Source organism: Zalophus californianus, chromosome 15, assembly GCF_009762305.2.
Source record: "Zalophus californianus isolate mZalCal1 chromosome 15, mZalCal1.pri.v2, whole genome shotgun sequence".
NCBI lineage: Eukaryota > Metazoa > Chordata > Mammalia > Carnivora > Otariidae > Zalophus > Zalophus californianus.
The window spans coordinates 6,872,831-6,894,910 of record NC_045609.1 but is presented as its reverse complement, the minus strand read 5'-3'; the positions used below and the strand labels follow the sequence as shown (position 1 = coordinate 6,894,910).

Here is a 22,080-nt window from a genome sequence, read left to right as displayed (position 1 = left end):
GGTGTGGTTCCTTAGAGAGTCATGTCAAGTACAGTTGGCGCCTTGGTTGCATGATGAATCAGTGAAGAGTAGAAAGTAAGAAATGACATACGCCCAGGGCCACAAACATTTATTAAACTTGGAGATACCGGTGTTCAGGAGTGGCCAGTCTTGGATGTGGCGTCGGGACTGTGTCTCTGGACACAGGTCCTCTGACTGGTGTTCCACGTTCTCGCTCCCACAAGAAGCACACTTGTCCTGCATCACCGATGGTGTTCAGTCTTCATTCCATCCGAACGGTGCCGGCACAGCGGCCATCCAGAGCAGTGCAGGACGGGGCCCATCAGGACTTTAAGCCCCCTTTGCCCCCCAGAACACTAACGTGGTCTCAGACACACCTCATGTGGCAGCAATCTCTTCTTAGCTCGTTTTGTTTGTCCCGTCTTCCTAAAGCCTTGAGTTTCATTTTTACAGCAACAACCGCTCACTTGGTTTTCGGGCTCAGATTTGTGTGTTAATATTGAATTGAATCAGGTAGAGACGGAAACCAGCTCCAGCCTGCGTGAACAGGTTTGGAGGCAGATGTCACCGAGTCTCGGTAAGCGTCACACGTTGCTCGTCAGGCTGATGGCAGCTGGTGCCCATGGCAGGGAGTGGCGCTCAGCGGCCACGCGCTGTCCCGTATCGTGAGGGGGCAACAAATCCGGGCCCAGACTGCGGTGCCACACTGCACCTGCCCCATCGTGGTGAAGGGAACCATTTATGGCCAGTGTCCCGGGGACGACCCCAGCAACTTGTTCAACTTGATTTGTACCGCCGTGCTTCCCATCTTGAATTGCCTGCACCAGGTTGCTTGTCCCCTGGCTGGTACTCGTGAAGGGGTTACTGAGGATGTGATCAGGAAAGCGTGGCTGTGTGGCTGGAGAGAGCAGGGTGTGGACGTTGCTGCCACCTCGGGGCGTGATGCCTCCGAACGTCTCTGTACCAGAGGGAGAAGCTCCGTGGTCGGGCGTGACCCCGCGCTCCTCCCCGGCTCGCTCAGGTGCTGCCGCCAAGCTCCCCCTGTAGTGTAAAAGCTAAAGGGTGTTCATGCCAATGACAGCATTGTTCTGCTTACGGTAATTAGTTCATAAAGTATAATTACTTAACACAGGGATTTGTTAATTTGGTTCATTACTTGACTTCCTTTAAGAGCCAGTCATTAACTCAGTTTATTGTTCTTTTTAGTTAGGCAGGAAAGATTCATACCGGTTATTACTTGCCAACCTCTTTGGTGTTGAAGGAAAAGCAAAAGCCTAGAACGTTGGGGTCAAACTTGATTTGCTTTCCTGCCCTTGAAATAAGTTAGACACGACTTAAAGCAAAATGCAGAGGCAGCTATAAAGAATGGGCGTTTTTTTGCTGGGTTTTTTGCATGTTTACTTCACATAACTTCAGATTTACTTTGATGTCCATTTCATAGTGCCTGGCACCAGAATTTGTCCGGACCTATTGAAAGACCACACCCTCTGAGAAAACCCACAGTTTGAAAGTTAATGGATATCCCAGTGACAACAGGAGTTGGCTAGCAGATGTGATTCTTGATCGAGTCTGGACAAATTCTGCCCTGTCATGTGTCATGAACTATGGTACAGAACATCATCTGAGGAGTCAGGCGAGAATCAGCACTGTGCTGTCACCTGTATTGCTGTCCCTGACTCATCTTCCTGGAAAGAGGAATTCACATGGCCTGTGATCACTGTTTTATTGTAGGGTTCACGAGACAAGTGCTCAGACTCTTTAGGTACCAGCATTGGATCTTTAGGTTCAGTCTAGTTGCACATTTGGCCTGTACATTTAGTAGGGACTCCTGGTCCAAAGCAAAATGGGAAACCTCATAAGATTCACAAGATCCATAAGGTAGGGACTGGCCAGTTTTTAAGAAAAATTTCTCTTCTGTGGTGTATGTATTTAATGGCATATTACTCAGCCATCAGAAAGGATGAGTACTTACCATTTACATTGACATGGATGGGACCTAGAGAGTCTTAATGCTGAGCAAAGTAAGTCAGTCAGAGAAAGATCATTATCATATGGTTCCACTCATATGTGGAATTGAAGGAACAGTGCAGAGGATCGCAGGGGAAGGGAGGGAAAACTGAAGGGGGAGAAATCAGAGAGGGAGACGAACCCTGAGAGACTCTGGAGGAAGCAGACTGAGGGTTTCAGAGGGCAGGGGGTGGGGGGAGGGGGTGGCTGGGTGACGGGCATTAAGGAGGGCACGAGATGTGATGAGCACTGGGTGTTACATAAGACTGATGAATCACTGAATTCCACTTTGGAAAATAATGATGTACTGTATGTTGGCTAATTGAATTTAAATTAAAAAAAAGTTTCTCTTAAAAGCTGAGAGAGGAAAGATAATGAGAAGGGGATGGCAATGCTTTTCCCCTTTGGCCCGAGGACCGGCTGACGTAGTAGATTTCCCCCTGCTTTGGTAGCGTCAGTATAGAGAGATAGGATGTATGACTCAGGTGACAAAGGTTGGGAGTCCTGAACGCTCGGGTAATCAGTACCTTGCTCTGGGAGGATAGGATGACCAGTGTTCTGAGGACCTAAGATCAAAAGAACCCCCTTGGCTTGGGGGTTGGACCTTTATCGGCTCACCTGCCAAACCTTCTGGGGCTGTACCGCTCGGCCCGCGCTTCTGTTAGCCGCATCTTGGGCGCCCATACTGACAGAAGAACACTTTGCCAGGAGAATGTTTTTTCTTGTTGAGGCACAGCTGTCGGGAAAGGTGGCCAGTCTGTGTAGCTTTCCCAAGCACTTGGTCTTCAGAACTCAGTACCTTTGTCAGGTGGAGTTTCTAGAACAGTCTCTTAGCTTCACCTGCCTCCCTATCTGCCGCGGTGGAGTTTCTCAGAGATTCTGATTGTCATCTGCCTGTGGTGCTAGAAGGAAAGACGAAGCACGTGAAGAAGTGGACCACACGAGTGAAGCTTTAGCGCACATCTTCCCAGTCGACGACAGGCGGTGGTTCGGGCTGCTTCTGGTCCCCGTCATCGGTGTCCTGTGAGGCAGTCTTCCCCGTCAGCGTCTGATCCTCCTGTTGTGGACTAGCCCTGGTGTCTTCGGGCAGAGGAACCGGACATACGTCCTCGTTCTCTGAGCAGAGAGCTAGTGGACAGAGGCCCACCTGACTGGAGTGACAGGTGGGTGATACGTGGGTACACAGTCAGGGTCAGGTCGTGCTTTGTTCAGGGAATGTCGTGCGTGTGGGTGGCTGATTAAAGAGGTGCTGGTTCCATTATGTGTATGTCTGTTAAATCATCATATTCTCCACCCTAGAAGGATAAGTGCAGTCAAGACATGGTGGCTCCAGTAGTTGGTGATGAATGCGTGAGGCTTGCTGGACAGACCCGTGTGCTGTGAGCGGTGGCGCTCTGCTGGTGGTGGTGTGGAATCCGCTGACTTACCCTTTGGTTTCCTCCTACCACCCCACAGAAATGTGTAGGTGCTTTTATTTTTCTTCTTTTTTTCTGGGCCGTGTCTGTTTTTGTGAATATCCATGTATTATTTTTTAAAACAAATTGAGTTCCTACTAAATTAGAGCTTTAAGAAACATTTTCTTGCAGGAGTTTTTAAAAAACAGTTTTTAAGAACGTAGAGCGACAGGTCAGATGACCTTGGTATCCTTATCACCCAGTGTTAACGACTGTCAGCTCTCTGCGACTGTGGTTTCCGGACGGGGAGAGAGGTATTTTAAAGCAAATCTCGGGCATCATATCATGTTATTCCAACACTTTGTTCTCATGTTTGTTATTCCGATTATTTACTTTTTGTCTGTTGACTCTTCTTTCTCCTGTTCCCGAAATAACTCTTGGACTGTGCCCTGCTGACGTTATAAAGGTACAGGGCTCGATGGGCGGGTCGTCAGGGACCCCCTGAGGAGGACAGCCTCGGTGGTGTGAAGTTACGAGGAGAACCCGGAGGTTCGACTGTAGCTACCTCCCTGGCTCGTGCGGTTAGGTGGAAGGCGAGGCCTTTCCTTATGATGTTGTGTTTACGAGAAGTAGATCCAAATCTAAGTCCTAGTGATTGGTGTGATTTATCAAACTCCTACAGAAACTATGGCCTTGGATCATAAGACGCTCTCAGGGAGTGTGGCTAGATCTTGTTTTATTTCTGTAGTTTCCTGGGCAGAAAGCGGTTGACATTAGGAGCTTTGTCGTGTATAAATTCGCCACGCTTTGAGCACTCTGACAGTCTCTCTTCTCTTGTGCAGCATTCCCTGGTTTTGAAAAGTTTCCATATGGTTTGTCTGATGAGGCCCCACCACAGCAGCACCGGTGAGGAGAGGTGCTGAACTCTGCCCAGGTCAGTTCAGAGAGACGTTAAAAGATGAGGAGGGGCCGTCAGTGACTTGACGTCAGTTCTCGTGTCCCCTGGCCTGAAAGCCTTCCTGTTTCTAAGGGTTTTGAGTTGCTTTGGAATCTGCTGTGAAACTGGAGCATGCCTTTTTCTTTATACTTGAACACTGCTGTGGCAGATGTCGGGGGAATTCACAGAACAGTGGACGAGCTCCTGGAGATGCTCAGGAAAGACTGTGCTCTCATCGACGTTCTTCTGTTCCATGGTAGGGCCAGGGGAGCACACACACCCCTTTCTGGGGCAGATTCCTGCCATCACTGTGTCGCCCCCATGACCTCGGTTTCCCCCATGACGTCTCTCCATTGCTTGACCAGACCCTGACTGTGACCACTGCCACTTTGACCTTCGCGCACAGGTCACCTTTGTGACAGTGGAATTCGTTTGAACCTAAAGCGTCTGAAATTTTTCCTGGGAACTGGAGATCTTTGATCCAGTAGAGAAATTGTTTGGACATGCCTCTACCGCCATAGGAACTTGGTGCAAACGTCAAATTTCCCAGTTCCTTTTAAAATGTCTAGACGTGAACATTCTATTGGCTGAAATTCCCCGAGGGAGTAAAATGATTCTTCGGAGTTTATGCTCTATTCAGGAAATTTTTACAGTAGCAATCTCAAAATTTGTGTATTTTGTTTCTCGCAAAGATACTTTTTATTTCATCAGTTACAGTTGGTTTCCAGCTGAAGTGTCTTTCCTGCAGCAGGTGTATTTCATAAAACATGGTGCATGTATTTTATTTAGGGGCATGACACAAACTTAAAGTACCAACCATCTGAGTAAGAATCGGACATAATTTCAGTGCAGATATTTTAACAATGGTTTATTATTCAAGGAATTCTTTATAGAAAATAGGTTAATCTCATTTTTCAATATGAAGTTGTTTTGAAACGATTAAGGGAACCAGCTAAAATCGGGGGAGGGGGAATGTGTATTACCCAATAGGCTGTGCTATTTCCGACATTAAATTAGTCAAAATTGTTGGTTAGCCAAATGTTATCAAACCGAGGTTCTGGTTTTAACACGTAAATAAAACACAGATCTTCAATTAGTACAGTAGCCAATATGCAAATGGTACTGCCAAATAGTTAAAAGTGCTTAGAAGCAGTTTTGTTTGTGAAACAAAAAGCCTCATACAAAGTCTAATGAGATACAGGGCTTGTTAGAGGTTTTGTGTTTTGCGGGCATCGCGAGACCGAGCTGAGCACGCGTGGTCAAAGGGCTACAAAAGAGCTGTTCTGTTACTGAGCCCGGGCCTTTGGACCCAGCTGGGATTCCAGAGGGCTTTCCTCTGGGGGAACTGGTGGTGGCAGGGCCTGTGGGGTAGGTGTGGGGACGAGGAGACACACACGAAGCCCATTGTTCAAGTCTCCGCCCTGTCGTTGCCGTGTGACCGTGGGTAACCGCACTTCGATGACCCCACTTTGTAAACTTGAAAGATTCAATTAGAGTGTGATTTTCTTTTCCTTTTTTTTTTTTTAAGATTTTATCTATTTATTTGAGAGAGAGAATGAGAGAGAGAGAGCGAGCGAGCACGAGAGGGAAGAGGGTCAGAGGGAGAAGCAGACTCCCCGCTGAGCAGGGAGCCCGATGTGGGACTCGATCCTGGGACTCCAGGATCATGACCTGAGCCGAAGGCAGTCACTTAACCAACTGAGCCACCCAGGCGCCCTAGAGTGTGATTTTCAAAGGGAGGTGCTTGAATTCCCCCAGATAAGAGTTGGTGGGTCAAGAGGTGTGAAGTAATGTGATAGGCGCATTATTTCTTGACAGTTCCGGCAAAGGGGAAGGTTTTTGTGTGATGCTAGCCATGACTGTAGTCTAGGGCAAGACACAGGATCTACATGGGGTTTTAAGGTAAACCGTGAACATAAAATATCGCCCTCTTAACGTAGGGTCCCTAGGGCCTGTGCACCCAGACCCTGGGGTGGCTGTGTCTACCCTCTGTTTGCGGGAGTCTTGGGAGAACGTGTTCAGAATGTTACAGTTGCCAGATGATATCTAAACCCTTTTTCCCTCTTCGTTGATACCATTCCTCTGTAAGAACAGATCAGGGACACCTTTCTTGGTTTTCCCGTTGTTGTGTTTGTAGGTTACTTAAGACCGCATGTGCCAGTTGAGGGCCAATTCCTGTTACGTTAAACTCGTTAGACTCATTGATTGATTCATTCTGTGTAGCCACTGAGTGCCTGCTCTATGCTAGGCATGGTCTGGGTCTTTTAATGAGTAAATTTTCTCTCTTGTAATATTGAACTTCAATAACCAATATTTTGAGTAGATGGTACATTCACGTGGTTCCACATTCAGGTGGTAAGGGAGAATTCACGGGCACAGGGTGGTTCGCACCCTCGCCACTCAGGTCCACTCCCCGGGGTCAGTCTGTAAGGACTGCGTTGAAGCCTTCAAGTGATATTTTATGTGTCTGTCTCCTTCCCTGTCTTTCACACAGTGGCGTGATACAATACGTATAAATCTCCCCCTCACTTTTTTCATTTAACAATTAGATTTGCATTTTTTGTTTTTAAGTCCTGAGGGACGCACCTCACATTGTTAGCACAGACTGTCTGAAGAATGGAGGCTTGTTCACCTGTCCTGCCTGCCTGCACTTGAATGCACTTCTGTGTTTGACTGTCTCACAAGGGGAATATGTTGCTTCTGTAATCGGCAGGGAAAGAGATAATATAAGGTAAATACGGTCACAAAGACACACGTCGATGTGTTTTGGGGGAACGGGTCGTGGCTGTGTATGTGGGGTGGAGGTGGGAAGCTCTTCAGAGCTTGGAGCCCTGGGGGCTGGGGGTAGGAGCTAGGGAGGGGCTTTCAACCTGGGAAAGGGGCTCTCTGAAAGAACCCCAGTCATGTTTGCATACCTTTGCCTAAGAGGTCGAGGAACCGCGAGACTGTGGAACTTCCTGGGCGGTTTGTCCCCTGATGTCACCCCCCCCGTTGCAGATGTGACTTGTGCTCAGGAATGGTCTTTGTGACAGATGGAGCTTGAGGGGCACTTGGGGCCAGAAGGAAGTCTGTCCACAGCTTGGGCTCTGGACAGGAAACCTGCCCTTGACTCCCAGATGTGCAGCAAGGGTGTGGACGGTGGACACGCTAGCCTGGGCAAGGGGTGGAGGAGGCAGGTGGCCCTGTGTTAGGAACCGCCAGGGGTGGTGACCCCTGAGTGTGCTCCCGAGGTGGTGGGTCAAGAAGGGAGAAGAATTTGTCGGCAATAACAAGGCGTGTGGTCACAGTGCCCCCTCACTTCGAGGACCTGAAGACACGTTCTGGAGTCGTCTGTCAGCATTACTCCACGGTGTGAAGGGAAGGGAAGGGACAGCATCCTCGCTTGGGGGTGCCCGCCCCTGAGTGTGGGGCACTCCGGCTTGGAGCCGGATGTTGGCAGCCCATTCCAGTGTGTGGCCTCGAGCACCTCAGCTAACATCTGGGGCCCTGTCCGTAGCGATTCTTACTCCTTTTTTGCTTTCAACGAGTGTGTCTGTAAAAAGCTTAGATCCTAGTAAGCTCTGAGTAGTGTTCGCTGTTCTCACCTCCCTCCTTGCCCCAGGAGGGAAGAGCAGGAAGTAAGAAAGCTAGTAGTGGACCTCCCCTCCACCTGCAGAACAGAAGCGTGCTAAGGAAGGGCCTTGGATATGTATATTTTTTTCTTTAAAGAGAGAGCATGCGAGCGGGGGTAGGGGCGGAGGGCGAGAGAGAATCTTAAGCAGGCCCCATGCCCACGGCACAGCCCGACGCAGGACTCGATCTCATGACCCGAGCCAAAATCAAGAGTCCGCCACCCAGGTGCCCGTGGCCTTGGGTTCTTGATCCTGGTCAGTTCTTGGCTTAAACTGCCCTCTGAACATTCAGTGCTCTTCAAAGTTATTTAGAGGTCACCGGGGCCCCTGGGAGCCAGAGCATCGGCTCTGTCGGATGGTTATTGCCCTGATACTTGGGCATTTAACAGCTAAGCCGCAGGACAGAGCAACCAGTGTGTCTCTTGTTACTCTCGTGTGTTTGTAGGTTGGACATGGCTTCCCAAAGCTGAGGTTAAATCCACGAAGGCTGCGGTGCAGTGATGGGTTTTATGGTTCTTCATATGCTCTGATGAAGAAGTGTTTCAAGTTTCCGCTTGCATATCCAGACCCCTCAGGGTTAGTTTGACGTTTATTTTCTGGTTCCTTTGGGATTAGATTTGTCTTTAAAAAGGGGGGGATTGTCTCATCATAGATTCTAAGTCCCACATGTAGGTGTCCTGAGTTTCCTTCTTCACTAATCTACACCCAGTAGGGACAGCTGTAGAAGAAAAAAATGTGATGTCCTGTGTGGCAGCCTCAAACTCAGCAGGGGAGGGGTGGTGACCTTACCAGGGTTGGGGGGGAGCGAGGGGGGGGGCCGGCCCTCTGTGGCCAGCTGCAGGGAGAGGCTCTGTGCTCCCCCACCTCACAGCCCTCCAGCCTACCCCCGCAGTGCCCCGAACTCGCCTTTTCCCCTGGATGTCAGATTTCCTTAAGTCACAGTGCTTATTTTGCAGAAAAATAGTAACTGCCTTACAAAGTAATAATAGCGATTGCTGGAACATTCTCGACTTCCAGGCACTGAGTGCTTTACCTGAGTTTTCTCCTTTTGTCGCCTTCAGAACGTTGTGGTGGCTTTGTGACAACTTCACAGGTGGTTTTGTCTTTACACCCAAGGAAGGTGGGGGAGTTATGCCCATGGTCACGTGGCAGGAGCTGGTGGGATGGGCATGAGAACGCACATCTGCCTGATTCCAGAATTTGTGTTCTTAGCCCGAACCTCGCCGTGGTCGTAGCCACCGTTGGTGGAGGACGTACTGTGTGCCGGGACCATGGCTTGTAAACAGTTCTCCGAGGTTACCAGCTGCTAGCATTACCAGTAATAAGACGTGGGGACATCGTGTGCCCCGTCCTGCGATGCTGCAAAGAGGCTACAAGTGTAGCCTGAGGTGTTCTTGCCAAAAATGCACAACCTCAAGCTGATCTTTAGAGAACATCTGAGAGACACTACAGAGTACCTCCTGCAGACAGTGGGGTCAAGGTCCGGAAGCGCGAGGGCCAATTGAGGACGGCCACGTTTGGGGGGACAGCGCAGGGACACTGGTGAAAGGCAAATAAGGTCTGTCCCTTGGTCACTAAGAACACAGCAGTGTTAGTTTCCTGGTTTTGATAACTGCACTCTGGCCATCTTAGTTGCTCACAGAAAGGAAGCCGGGCGAAGGGTTTACCTCTGTTTTCTGTCCCATTCCTGCAGCTTTTCCCTAAATTTCAAATTGTTTCAAAGCAAAAAGACAAAAAAAAGAAAAAAAATTTTTTTTTTTTTAGCCACCTGAGATCGATATTATTTATCCTCATTTTAGAGATGAGGAAACAAGAAGCTTGAATGTTCAGTAACCCACCCAAGATCACACAAATGGTAGTGAAGGAAGGAGGGAGAATTCGAACCCATTTCTGGACCTTCCAGTGCCCACTGGAAGCACCGGACTCTTGGCTGCCTCAGGTTTAAGTGTGTATGCGAGAGAGAGCAGCCGTGACCACACTCCAAAAGGGCATCTGTGCCTGTTGAGAAAAAAGCAATGAACGTTAATAGTACAAAATTATATATATATATGTGTTTTGTGTGTGTATGTGAAACAGTATTAAGAGAATTTTATATTTAAGGCAATTAAAAAAAATCACATGAAGCGCAGTCCAAGTCAAAGTTTATGTAATTTTTACCGAGGAAAGTGGAAACTATTCATTATAAAGCCGTTGTGATTTTTTTCAAATAATTTCTATATCCTGTGTCTCCAAATTACAGATACCGTGTTTCTCTCTCTTTTTGGTGCTCTCTCAGACTTTTCTCTGTACAGTTGGCACAGTTTCGCACGTGATGCTTACACCACTTAATTCAAATGACACAAAAAGAAAACCATCCTTTGTCCTGCTTTATTAAAAGATCGATGGTTTGAAAAAAAAGAACATGGTTTGAAAGAACAAGATTGTTTTAACCAACTGAGCCACCCAGGCGCCCAAGAACAAGATTGTTTTAAAACTTCAGGCCAAACATGAGAATACAAGTTTGCAAGAAAATCCTGTATAAATTTTTACAATTCTGATAAAATAGAATTGCAACAGAAGTCTTTTTAGTAAGAGGAAAAAGTGGATCGTTTGCTTTGTTCATCTCACATAATTCAGTGAGAAATTCTGGATAATTGATGTAATGGAATTAAAACTGTAGCACAAAGATCTAACCTGGAATCCCTTTCTGAGCCTCCTTGTCCTCACCGGTAAAATAGAGGTACAATAAACTTAACCAGAGTTTTTGCTGAGACAAACAGATAATTGTATACTTAGAGGGTACCTGCAAATAAAAGCTATAAGCATTCGTTTTTCTTTTTTTCTTTTTTTTAAGAAAGCACTTTCTTAAAGTGCTTCTTAGTAAGAAGCCGTTGCACTTTAAATACATGGAGGCTAAAGAGCATCCTACTAAAGAATGAATGGGTCAGCCAGGAAATTAAAGAAGAATGAAAAAGATTCATGGAAACCATTGCAAATGAAAACACAACTGTTCAAAATGTTTGGGATACAGCAAAGGCAGTCCTGAGAGGAAAGTATATAGCAATACCAGCCTTTCTCAAGAAACAAGAAAGGCCTCAAATACACAACCTAACCCTACACCTAAAGGAGCTAGAGAAAAAACAGCAAATAAAGCCTAAACCCAGCAGGAGAAGAGAAATAATAAAGATCAGAGCAGAAATCAATGAAAGAGAAACCAAAAGAACAGTAGAACAGATCCACGAAACTAGGAGCTGGTTCTTTGAAAGAATTAACAAGACGGATAAACCCCTGACCAGACTGATCAAAAAGAAAAGAGAAATGACCCAAATCCACAAAATCATGAATGAAAGAGGAGAGATCACAACCAGCACCAAAGAAATACAAACAATTTTAAGACCATATTATGAGCAACTCTATGCCAGCAAATCAGATAACCTGGAAGAAATGGGTGCATTCCTAGAGATGTATCAACTACCAAAATGGAACCAGGAAGAAATAGAAAACCTGAACTGACCTATAACCACGAAGGAAATTGAAGCAGTCATCAAAAATCTCCCAACAAACAAAAGCCTAGGGCCAGATGGCTTCCCAGGGGAATTCTATCAGACATTTCAAGAAGAATTAATACCTGTTCTCCTGAAACTGTTCCAAAAAATAGAAATGGAAGGAAAACTTCCGAACTCATTTTAGGAGGCCGCCATTACCTTGATCCCCAAACCAGACAAAGACCCCATCAAAAAGGAGAATTACAGACCAATATCCTTGATGAACATGGATGCAAAAATTCTCACCAAAATACTAGCCAATAGGATCCAACAGTCCATTAAAAGGATGATTCACCATGACCAAGTGGGATTTATCCCTGGGCTGCAAGGCTGGTTCAGCATCCGCCAATCAATCAACGTGATACAATACATTAACAAAAGAAAGAACAAGAATCATAGGATCCTCTCAATAGATGCAGAAAAAGCATTTGACAAAGTACAGCATCCTTTCTTGATCAAAACTCTTCAGAGTATAGGGATAGAGGGTACCTACCTCAATATCATAAAAGCCATCTATAAAAAACCTACAGCCAATATCATTCTCAATGGGGAAAAGCTGAGAGCTTTTCCCCTAAGGTCAGGAACGCGGCAGGGATGTCCACTCTCACCACTGCTATTCAACATAGTATTAGAAGTCCTAGCCACAGCAATCAGACAACAAAAAGAAATCAAAGGCATCCAAATCGGCAATGAGGAAGTCAAACTCTCACTCTTTGCAGATGATATGATACTGTATGTGGAAAACCCAAAAGACTCCACCCCCAAACTGCTAGAACTCATACAGGAATTCAGTAAAGTGGCAGGATATAAAATCAATGCACAGAAATCGGTGGCATTCCTATACACCAACAACAAGACAGAAGAGAGACAAATCAAGGAGTCGATCCCATTTACAATTGCACCCAAAACCATAAGATACCTAGGAATCAATTTAACCAAAGAGGCAAAGGATCTGTACTCAGAAAACTATAAAATACTCAGGAAAGAAATTGAAGAAGACACAAAGAAATGGAAAAATGTTCCATGCTCATGGACTGGAAGAACAAACATTGTGAAGATGTCAGTGCTACCTAGAGCAATCTACACATTCAGTGCAATCCCCATCAAAGTACCATCCACCTTTTCCAAAGAAATGGAACAAATAATCCTAAAATTTGTATGGAACCGGAAGAGACCCCGAATAGCCAGAGGAATCTTGAAAAAGAAAAGCAAAGCTGGCGGCATCACAATTCCGGACTTCCAGCTCTATTACAAAGCTGTCATCATCAAGACAGTATGGTCCTGGCACAAGAACAGGCACATCGATCAATGGAACAGAATAGAGAGCCCAGAAATGGACCCTCAACTCTATGGTCAACTCATCTTCCACAAAGCAGGAAAGAATGTCCAGTGGCAAAAAGACAGTCTCTTCAACAAATGGTGTTGGGAAAATTGGACAGCCACATGCAGAAGAATGAAACTGGACCATTTCCTTACACCACACACAAAAACAGACTCCAGATGGTTGAAAGACCTAAACGTGAGACAGGAGTCCATCAAAATCCTACAGGAGAACACAGGCAGCAACCTCTTCCACCTCAGCCGCAGCAACTTCTTCCTAGAAACATCGCCAAAGGCAAGGGAAGCCAGGGCAAAAATGAACTCTTGGGACTTCATCAAGATAAAAAGCTTTTGCACAGCAACAGAAACAGTCCACAAAACCAAAAGACAACCGACAGAATGGGAGAAAATAGTTGCAAATGACGTATCAGATAAAGGGCTAATCCAAAATTTGTAAAGAACTTATCAAACTCAACACCCAAAGAACAAATAATCCAATCAAGAAATGGGCAGAAGACATGAACAGACATTTGTCCAAAGAAGACATCCAAATGGCCAACAGACACATGAAAAAGTGCTCCACATCGCTCGGCAGCAGGGAAATCCAAATCAAAACCTCCATGAGATACCACCTCACACCCGTCAGAATGGCTAAAATTAACAAGTCAGAAAACGACAGATGTTGGCGGGGATGCGGAGAAAGCGGAACCCTCCTACACTGTTGGTGGGAATGCAAGCTGGTGCCACCACTCTGGAAAACAGTATGGAGGTTCCTCAAACAGTTGAAAATAGAGCTACCATACGATCCAGCCATTGCACTACTGGGTATTTACCCCAAAGATACAAATGTAGGGATCCAGAGGGGTACGTGCACCCCAATGTTTATAGCAGCAATGTCCACAATAGCCAAACTGTGGAAAGAGCCAAGATGTCCATCGACAAGATGAATGGATAAAGAAGAAGTGGTATATATACACAATGGAATATTATGCAGCCATCAAAAGGAATGAGATCTTGCCATTTGCAACGACGTGGATGGAACCGGAGGGTGTTATGCTGAGTGAAATAAGTCAATCAGAGAAAGACATGTATCATATGACCTCACTGATATGAGGAATTCTTAATCTCAGGAAACAAACTCCAGTGTTGCTGGAGTGGTGGGGGGGGTGGGAGGGATGGGGTGGCTGGGTGACAGACATCGGGGCGGGTATGTGCTCCGGTGAGCGCTGTGAATTGTGCAAGACTGTTGAATCACAGACCTGTACCTCTGAAACAAATAATGCAATATATGTTAAGAAAAAAAAAAGAAGAAGATAACAGGAGGGGAAGAATGAAAGGGAGTAAGTTGGGGGGGGGGAGACGAACCACGAGAGACGATGGACTCTGAAAAACAAACTGAGGTTTCTAGAGGGGAGGGGGTGCGGGGTTGCGTTAGCCTGGTGATTGGTATTAAAGAGGGCACATTCTGCGTGGAGCACTGGGTGTGATGCACAAACAATGAATCATGGAACACTAGATCAAAAACTAATGATGTAATGTATGGTGATTAACATAATAAAAAATTATTAAAAAAAAAAAAAAGAAGCCGTTGCACTTTGTGTATAACTCCTGCTGTAGTTAACAACCTGCTCCTAAAGACTTTGACCTTTGTTATTTTGATTTGCAAGTGTTAGGTGTTTCGGGGGACTACAGAGAGCAGGTAGCCGTGTGCTGATCCTGTTTCAGCCGGCGTACAATGGTGCTGCCCTAACTGGCATGTGAGTCCCGTAGTCCTGGGGTAGAACTGGCAGCTCATAAAAATGAAGCCCAGGGTGACAGGCCTAGGGAGTCCGTGAGACCAGAATGATTTCAGGGGTTGGTTTTGTGAAGAGCTGTAACTTAGATCTGTCTGCTCAAACCAGTCTGGCAGCTCTCGGGGCCCCCTTTCTAGGTTGCCATTGATAACAGAGGATTCGGGGGTGTGTTGGGGGATTTTTGGTGCGGGTGGGGTGGGAGATGGAATGGGTGTGTGTTGGGGGAGGGCATCCATCTTTCAAACAGCTATTTATTTTTACAGTCTTTTATTAGAAAAATATTAAGTGTTCATGATATGAAATTTTGAGCCATAAGAAGGAAACGGAAAGTGGGAGTGTTAAGTCACCAGGGGTAACTGTCAGCAGTTTGGTGGCCATGTAGATTTCTCTATGATACAGACATCACAAAACCATGACTAAGCCATGCATAGACTGCACAGAAGCTTGCTTGAAATTGGCAGCAATAGCACATGTAACTTTCCATATCCTTGCACACTTTCCAAGAAGATACTTGTTTACCATGGTGTAGCATTGCTCCTTAAGGGGTTGCTCCTTAAGGTTACTGATTCCATTGGTCAGTTTCTTGTTGTATATGGGGACTCTTCCCAGAGACGGACTGGGGCCAGCTGAGAGCCACAGGTCAAAAAATCAATTAAATAGAATCTCCACTCTTAATTCCCAAGCCTACCACCATGTAAATGTTACCTAATATAAAAGGTATAGGTATGTATGTCTAATACAATCCAACAATCTAATAGTTTTAACCTCAGGGGTTCCAGAGAATTTTTTTTTTTTTTAAAGATTTTATTTATTAGAATGAGATAGAGCATGAGAGGGGGGAGGGTCAGAGGGAGCAGCAGACTCCCCGCTGAGCGGGGAGCCCCATACGGGACTCGATCCCGGGACTCCAGGATCATGACCTGAGTCGAAGGCAGTCGCCCAACCAACTGAGCCACCCAGGCGCCCAGGGGCTCCAGAGAATTTAGAGAGAAGGTCTGTCTTCTGCTCTGGTGCAGCTCAGCTCTGGGACGGGTGAGTTAGCAGAGCCTGCCGGGGGCTGCTCTGTTTTCCTTTCGTTCTGACCAGAGCTTCCCCTGCCAGCGAGGTTGGATGGGTTTCCAAAGACGCAGGGGACCCGAAGCCCCATGAAGAGGCGGCGGCCAGGGAGGGTGAGGTCCAGAACCGCCTGGCTTGGGTGGCTGCTCCCACATGGGCATTTATATCTTAAAACACAAACATTAATGCTGGACTTGAGAACCAACTCTTCAGTAATCTTTCTTCCCTTCCCTCCTCTCTTTCTCCTTTTCCTCTTGTACTCTCTGTAATCTTTATTTTTTTTAAAACACAGAGTGGTACATGATTGTTGCATAGAAATCACATATAAACAAATGAGGCCCCCACCCATTCCATTCTCCATCCCCATTGTCCCATGGGCTCTCATTGTGTGTACTTGTAGACTTTTTGTGCTTACACACATGGGTGTACATCTATACGGCAAAGTACATTATTTTATTTTATTTATTTTATTTTTTTAAGTAGGCTCCATGCCCAGTGTGGAGCCCACAGTGGGGCTTGAACTCGGGACCCTGAGATCAAGACCTGAGCTGAGGTAAGGAGTTGGATGCTCAGCCGACGGAGCTGCCCAGGCGCCCCCCAAATACATGCATTTTTGAATGAAAATAATACATAATTCTGTATCGCAGACATGTTGGTATCTGCAGATCCGCTTCATTCCTTCTTGACTGCATGGTATTCTGTTGTGAGGAGGTTCCACATTTATTTAGCCAGATCACAATGAAGCATGTTTAGATGCTTCTGCTCTAAAATCACAGCTGCAGTGAACGCTTTTGAACCAACATCTTGACTCATTTTTATGTCTGTAAGCCAGATTTTTAGAAACAGAATTTCTGTGACATATAAAGTAGGTAGTAGATTTTGGTAAATAGTGTCACATTACCTTACATAAAGGTTATGACAGTCTTAACTGATTTCTATCTAATTATTTCTGCTCTTGCTGAATCTTACATACATGCCTTGTATTTATCTCCTCTTCCACACTTTTGGTACTTTTGGTTCCAATTTATCCCACCTGTCATGTTCTCTGTGTTACTCTCCCCAGACCATCAGTTCTCACTGTCGGAGATACACTTTTTCAGAACGGCTGCTCAGGACATTGATGACTTTTAGAAACAAAACTCTGAATCATTTGGGGAATAATAAAGTAACTCCAAGGTCAGTGCATTATTCTCTCCTTCTTGTGGACACTGCTTTGATGTTCCTTCATCAGACTATATATTTTCATGCTGGTGTGGGGGACTTCTGAATAAAAGTTTCTGATTAGTACTCGAATATGCCCTTGAGTCCGGTGGGTCTTATGCCTGATGGCATTGGCCTTAATGGTTGGCGTGGGAGGGGAGGAGAGGGGATGTGCCTGCTGAGTCTGTCCGGTGTGGAATTGCAGTTGGCTAGACTGGAGAAGGCATGTGAGAGCAGTAGGCTTGGAAAAGAGTTGGAATCTGGTTTGGGGACGCAGGAACCTAGCTAGGCAGGAGCCGTGGTGAGCGTCCTGGGGCTCCCAGAATGCCCCAGACGCTGCTTAATGCTTAGTACGTGCTTAATAAATGTTTGGTTTTATTTTGATGACGTGATTTGGCTCTTATAGATGGGTATAATTTTCAGTCCTTCGCTCCGTAGTGCTGGCTCTGTTTATACCGAAGGGACGAGCTCATTAGGATTATAAATAGAAGATGAATTTGAGCTTGCGTCTTCAGCGAAGTTGCTGTGCCCGTCGCCCTTGCCAGAGCGCGTGGGTCATCTGCTCTCTGAATGCTGGTCAACAAGTTCTCTTCATGAACGGGGCTTCTCTAGAACATACCCGAGGTCTACGCAAGCAGGACTTATTTTGGGCGTGAGGGTCCTGCGTTCTGTGTGTGGCTCGACTCCTCTGGCGTAGGTGTGGCGCGCGATCCAGATAGGGTATAGCCACCCATGGACTGCCTCTGTTACTTTAGGGTAAGAATGTAGTTTTCAGAAATAATTTGGAAAGCCATTTTCGGCATCTTTAGTTGCTAAATACCCTCCTTATTGAGAGATTCTTTCCCTCAAACGTAGTGTACAATTGCCATTCTTACTCATTTTCCAGCTTCGATCTTCATAACTGCTGTTTTGTCCTTTTACAAATGAAATCCATAGTTTCCCTTGCTCCTTGTTTCTCTTTTATACTGAAATAACCCGTGACATTTGGAAGTTAAATTGTTTGATCCCATAGTTTACATCTGTAGCTCATTTGACAAGATTGTGAAATGCTCTCAATGAGCCAGGCCACCATTTCAGGTTATGGTAACAAAATGTTCTCATTGTATGTGAAACTGACCTTTTGTCAGACGGTTTAGGTGTTAATGAATGCAGAATTTGGGGGGAAAATGAGCATTCCATGATCTGGGCATTAAAAAAACAGAGCTCCTGGGGTGCCTGGGTGGCTCAGTTGTTAAGCGTCTGCCTTCGGCTCAGGTCATGATCCCAGGGTCCTGGGATCGAGCCCCGCATCGGGCTCCCAGCTCGGTGGAACGCCTGCTTCTCCCTCTCCCACTCCCTCTGCTTGTGTTCCCTCTCTCACTGTGTCTCTCTCTGTCAGATAAATAAATAAAATCTTAAAAGAAAAAAAAAAAAAAACAAAAAACAGAGCTCCGGACTGACATCTGTGGTTCTGTTCTAGCGGCCAGGCTCTGTTAGGTGAGGAGTAACTAGCAACCTGCCATCTCAACGCCTTGTTGCTCAGGTCTGCCTGGTTCTCCTGTCATACCCTAGCCAGGCCTCAGCTGCGACTACAGAGGAATGAACAATCCATCTATAAAGAATCTACAAGGTCTCATTCTTTCCGAAGCCGCTGGGAAACGCCTGTAAGGCCTCCTGTTTCCCACGATGAAACTCTCTCTCCCACTGACCTAACATATGCTCGAGGGGGATTTTGGTAACTTTGAAAAAATGTAAGGGCTTCATTTTAGGTGGGAAATGACTGTGTTTATAATTTGGAGGGGGAGAAAAAAGTATATTTTACTTTAATTCATTGTGTAACTATGAAATTGTAGATTTTCTTTGAATACGTTTGGTTTTTGTATTGTGGCATTGACTCTGGATTTTCTCTTTACTTTGCCTACAGCAAAGAATAAAAACTGAGAAACCTCTCTGAACCTCCTTTTTAGGCATAACAGTTGGATGGCCGATTCTTTTTGCATGTTTAACAAAGTTCTTAAGCCAGTACAGCTCAGTGTCATTTTCTCCTCCTACTAAAGAAAGAAGTGGTATGATTAAAGGATGTGTGTTTTCCCATCTGAAAATCCTAGCTGTATTTCTTTTTAAGAGATTACTTATTTTTTAATGACTTTTTTTGATGATGTGTTTTATGGATTCGCTTTTTATAGGTGGGAGAAAATGAGATTTATTTATTTTTTTTAAAGATTTTATTTATTTATTTGACAGAGACACAGCGAGACAGGGAACACAAGCAGGGGGAGCGGGAGAGGGAGAAGCAGGCTTCCCACGGAGCAGGGAGCCCGATGCGGGCCTCGATCCCAGGACCCCGGGACCATGACCTGAGCTGAAGGCAGACGCTTAACGACTGAGCCACCCAGGCACCCCAGAAAATGAGTTTTAAAGAGCATAATCTGTTTATTGTCACACTGTGAAGAATCTGGATTTAAGACCTACGTTCTTAGAGTTAGAAAGTGGCAACTGCCTTCCTTACCCAGTATTTATTTTTTCATTTGTGGAACATAGATTCATATTGAGTGCCTACTAGGTCCCGAGCACTGTGCTGGCTCCTGGGGATACAGTAGTGGAAAAACATAGCAAAGGACCTTCCTTCACGGGGCTTCCATTGTGGTAAGACAGAAAGACACTCACTAAGGGAGATGATGTAGGTAAGGGGATGGTCACAGAAGGCTTATCTGAAGAGATGACATGAGAGTGGAAGCCTGGAAGTTGAGTGAGAAAGAGGGTGAACGTGTCCCAGGTAGCAGTGACTGTTCAAATGTCCTGGGGCCGTCAGGAACTAGAAGCAGACTCACGTCACTGAAGTGTGCAGGGGTGGCACTTGGCCATACAAGGGCAGGAAGGGTCTCGTAAGCTGCGCAACAGTTGAGCGTGGGTTTTACTTCTCAGAGCAGTGGGAAGTGCTGCAGGATTTCAGAGATGGGAGTCACTGACTTGACGAGGTTCTCGTTGCCGCCTTATGGAGAATGCAGTTGGACTTTGGGTGGACGGCGAGCACAGGAGGTCGAGGCGGAAATTCCCGAGGTGTGGTGTTGAGCCAAGGTGGTCGCATGGAAGGAAGGAGAAGTGAATGGGTTCAGGATACACTTCAGAGATGGGACTGACGGAACATGTGGATGCTGGGTTTTTTTTAAAATTATGGTTCTTTTTCATCTTTGGCAACTCAGTAGCTGTAATTGATTTTAATCGGTGAGATTGAATTTTTTTTCCTCCACATTTGTTGTTGGCTGTGTGTGTGTGTGAGTGTGTGTGTGTGTGTGTGTGTGTGTGTGTGATTGGCCTACTTGTAATCTTTAAGTCTTCTTTTCCTTAACTGATTTTTTAAGAGTTCTTTGTACTTGCGATCTGTGACATAAAAGATGTTTTGCCCGGTGTTTTCATTTATGAAGTATTTTCCCTGGTGTTTCTGTGGTGGTTTGTCTAAGGCTGTGGTTCCTGCACTTGGCGTCACATTTGTGTTGGTGTTAGAGGCTTCATAAATGCATGTGAACTTGAGAGAACACCTTATGACCCATTTGGAATGTACTTCACTATAACACACAGGGTTATGCACTTGAAGCTTTTTGAGAGTAAAGAACGTATCTCAACAGAGAACAGACGGGTGGGGGATGCACAAAAGGGGTGCAGGGGGGTGGGCGGTATAGACCTCCAGTTACGGAATGAGTGAACCATGGGTGTGAAGGGCTCAGCACCGGGAACAGGGTCACTGGTACTATAACAGTGTCATGAGGTGATGGAGGGGAGCTACACTTGAGGTGAACACAGCGTGATGCACAGAGGGGTTGAACCATTGTCATACACCTGAAACTCGTGTCACATTGTGTGCCAAGTGTCCTCAAAAATTGTTTAAAAAGAGAATGTATTTCACCACATGAACAGTATCCTTTGCTGTACTTGTTCAGATCTTGTTTTTTTTCACCACGCCTTTTGCTAACTAGTTTTACAACTTCGGTGATTTTACACAATGTTTTTTTGTTTTTTTTTTAATGAGAGAGAGAGTGAGCACATGAGAGGGGGAGGGTCAGAGGGAGAAGCCGACTCCCCGCTGAGCAGGGAGTCGGATGTGGGCCTCCATCCTAGGACTCCAGGATCATGACCTGAGCCGAAGGCAGATGCTTCACCGACTGAGCCACCCAGGCGCCCCTTACACAATGTTTTTACGACTCAGCTGTCTTCACAGATTGGGGTCCATTGTGTACAAGGTTCTAATTCTGTGGCATTAAGTTCCAGTAGCCAGAGAATAAAGCTTATTAAGTTGTTATATAAAGCAAGACTAAATGTCTAAGCGATTGTCTTGTTGGGTGAGATGCAGGATAGCTCTGATTTGTAGTTTGGTTCCCTAGAACTGGACGTGGCCACGTTGTTGATTGTGGGGTCTCGAGATGCGCGTTAGAATCAGGCGGGTATGGTGGGAGGAACATCAGTTGGGGGTGTGGAAGACAGAGAGGTTCTAGTTCTTGCAATTGGATTGCCTCCTTGTATTGCTTGGGTGCGGGATCTCTGTTGGAGGATGTCCCCCAATCCTTTACCTCTCGGGGAGGGTGCCCAGAGTGTGTGTTTGCGGACTCTCTGCTGCCCCCTGGTGGTATTCTACCTTAGTCCAAAGCTAGCTCTGCAGCCCTTTTTCAGCTGAGGCTGTGCTTCAGCCCCGTCCAGTTTGATGGATAACGGTCACCCCTTCTTTGCAGCCAGGCTTTGGTGCTGTGAGCCATGGATCCGCTAATGAAGAAGTGCAGTTAAATCACTGTGTTGCACGCCTGAAACTAATGTAACATTGTGTGTCAACTATACTCAAAAAACATTTTTAATTTACGAGAAAAAAAGCTCACTGAAGGTAGGCCCTGGAAGTTTTAAGAAATTATCAATAGGTAGAATCAAGGCGTCATGGCCAATGGTGACTGGGGAGAAGTTGATGCACTGATGGATACTCATTTTTTGAGTTGGCATAACTGTGGTTGGTGGGGTGGGGGAAACACTTCATGCATCATTTTTTTTTTTGAGCGTGGGAATAAAGGTAGAGGAGACCCACACTTACTTTCTCGGGATCCTTGATTCTGTTTTCCTCCAGGAGACCAGAAGGGGTTCAGGGCTGGAGACGGGCGGTGGAGCGTTTTGTGGGAGGATATGGTGGGCTCACGGGCACCGCCCTCATGGGAAAGGCTGTCCAGTGGATGCACATGGAAGCACCATCAACTTCGAATGTACCCCTTTGGGTGCTCTCTA

General features: G+C 46.0%; 1 protein-coding gene across 24 annotated transcripts in view; it reads left to right on the top strand.

The window, feature by feature from the left end:
• Positions 1-22,080, top strand: part of SGMS1 (sphingomyelin synthase 1) — a 263,991-nt gene that overhangs the window by 194,307 nt on the left and 47,604 nt on the right. Inside the window, exons 8-9 of one of the 24 annotated variants that reach the window (XM_027596043.2) lie at positions 2,914-3,170; positions 3,307-3,468. The exons of 20 other annotated variants lie outside the window; for them this stretch is intronic. The gene's annotated coding sequence lies outside the window, so the exon portion shown is untranslated. Of the gene's footprint in view, positions 1-2,913; positions 3,171-3,306; positions 3,469-6,925; positions 7,070-8,394; positions 8,526-16,705; positions 16,819-22,080 lie in introns of those variants that run through there. 3 more of the 24 variants (XM_027596042.2, XM_027596044.2, XM_027596041.2) reach the window with 3 other exon arrangements.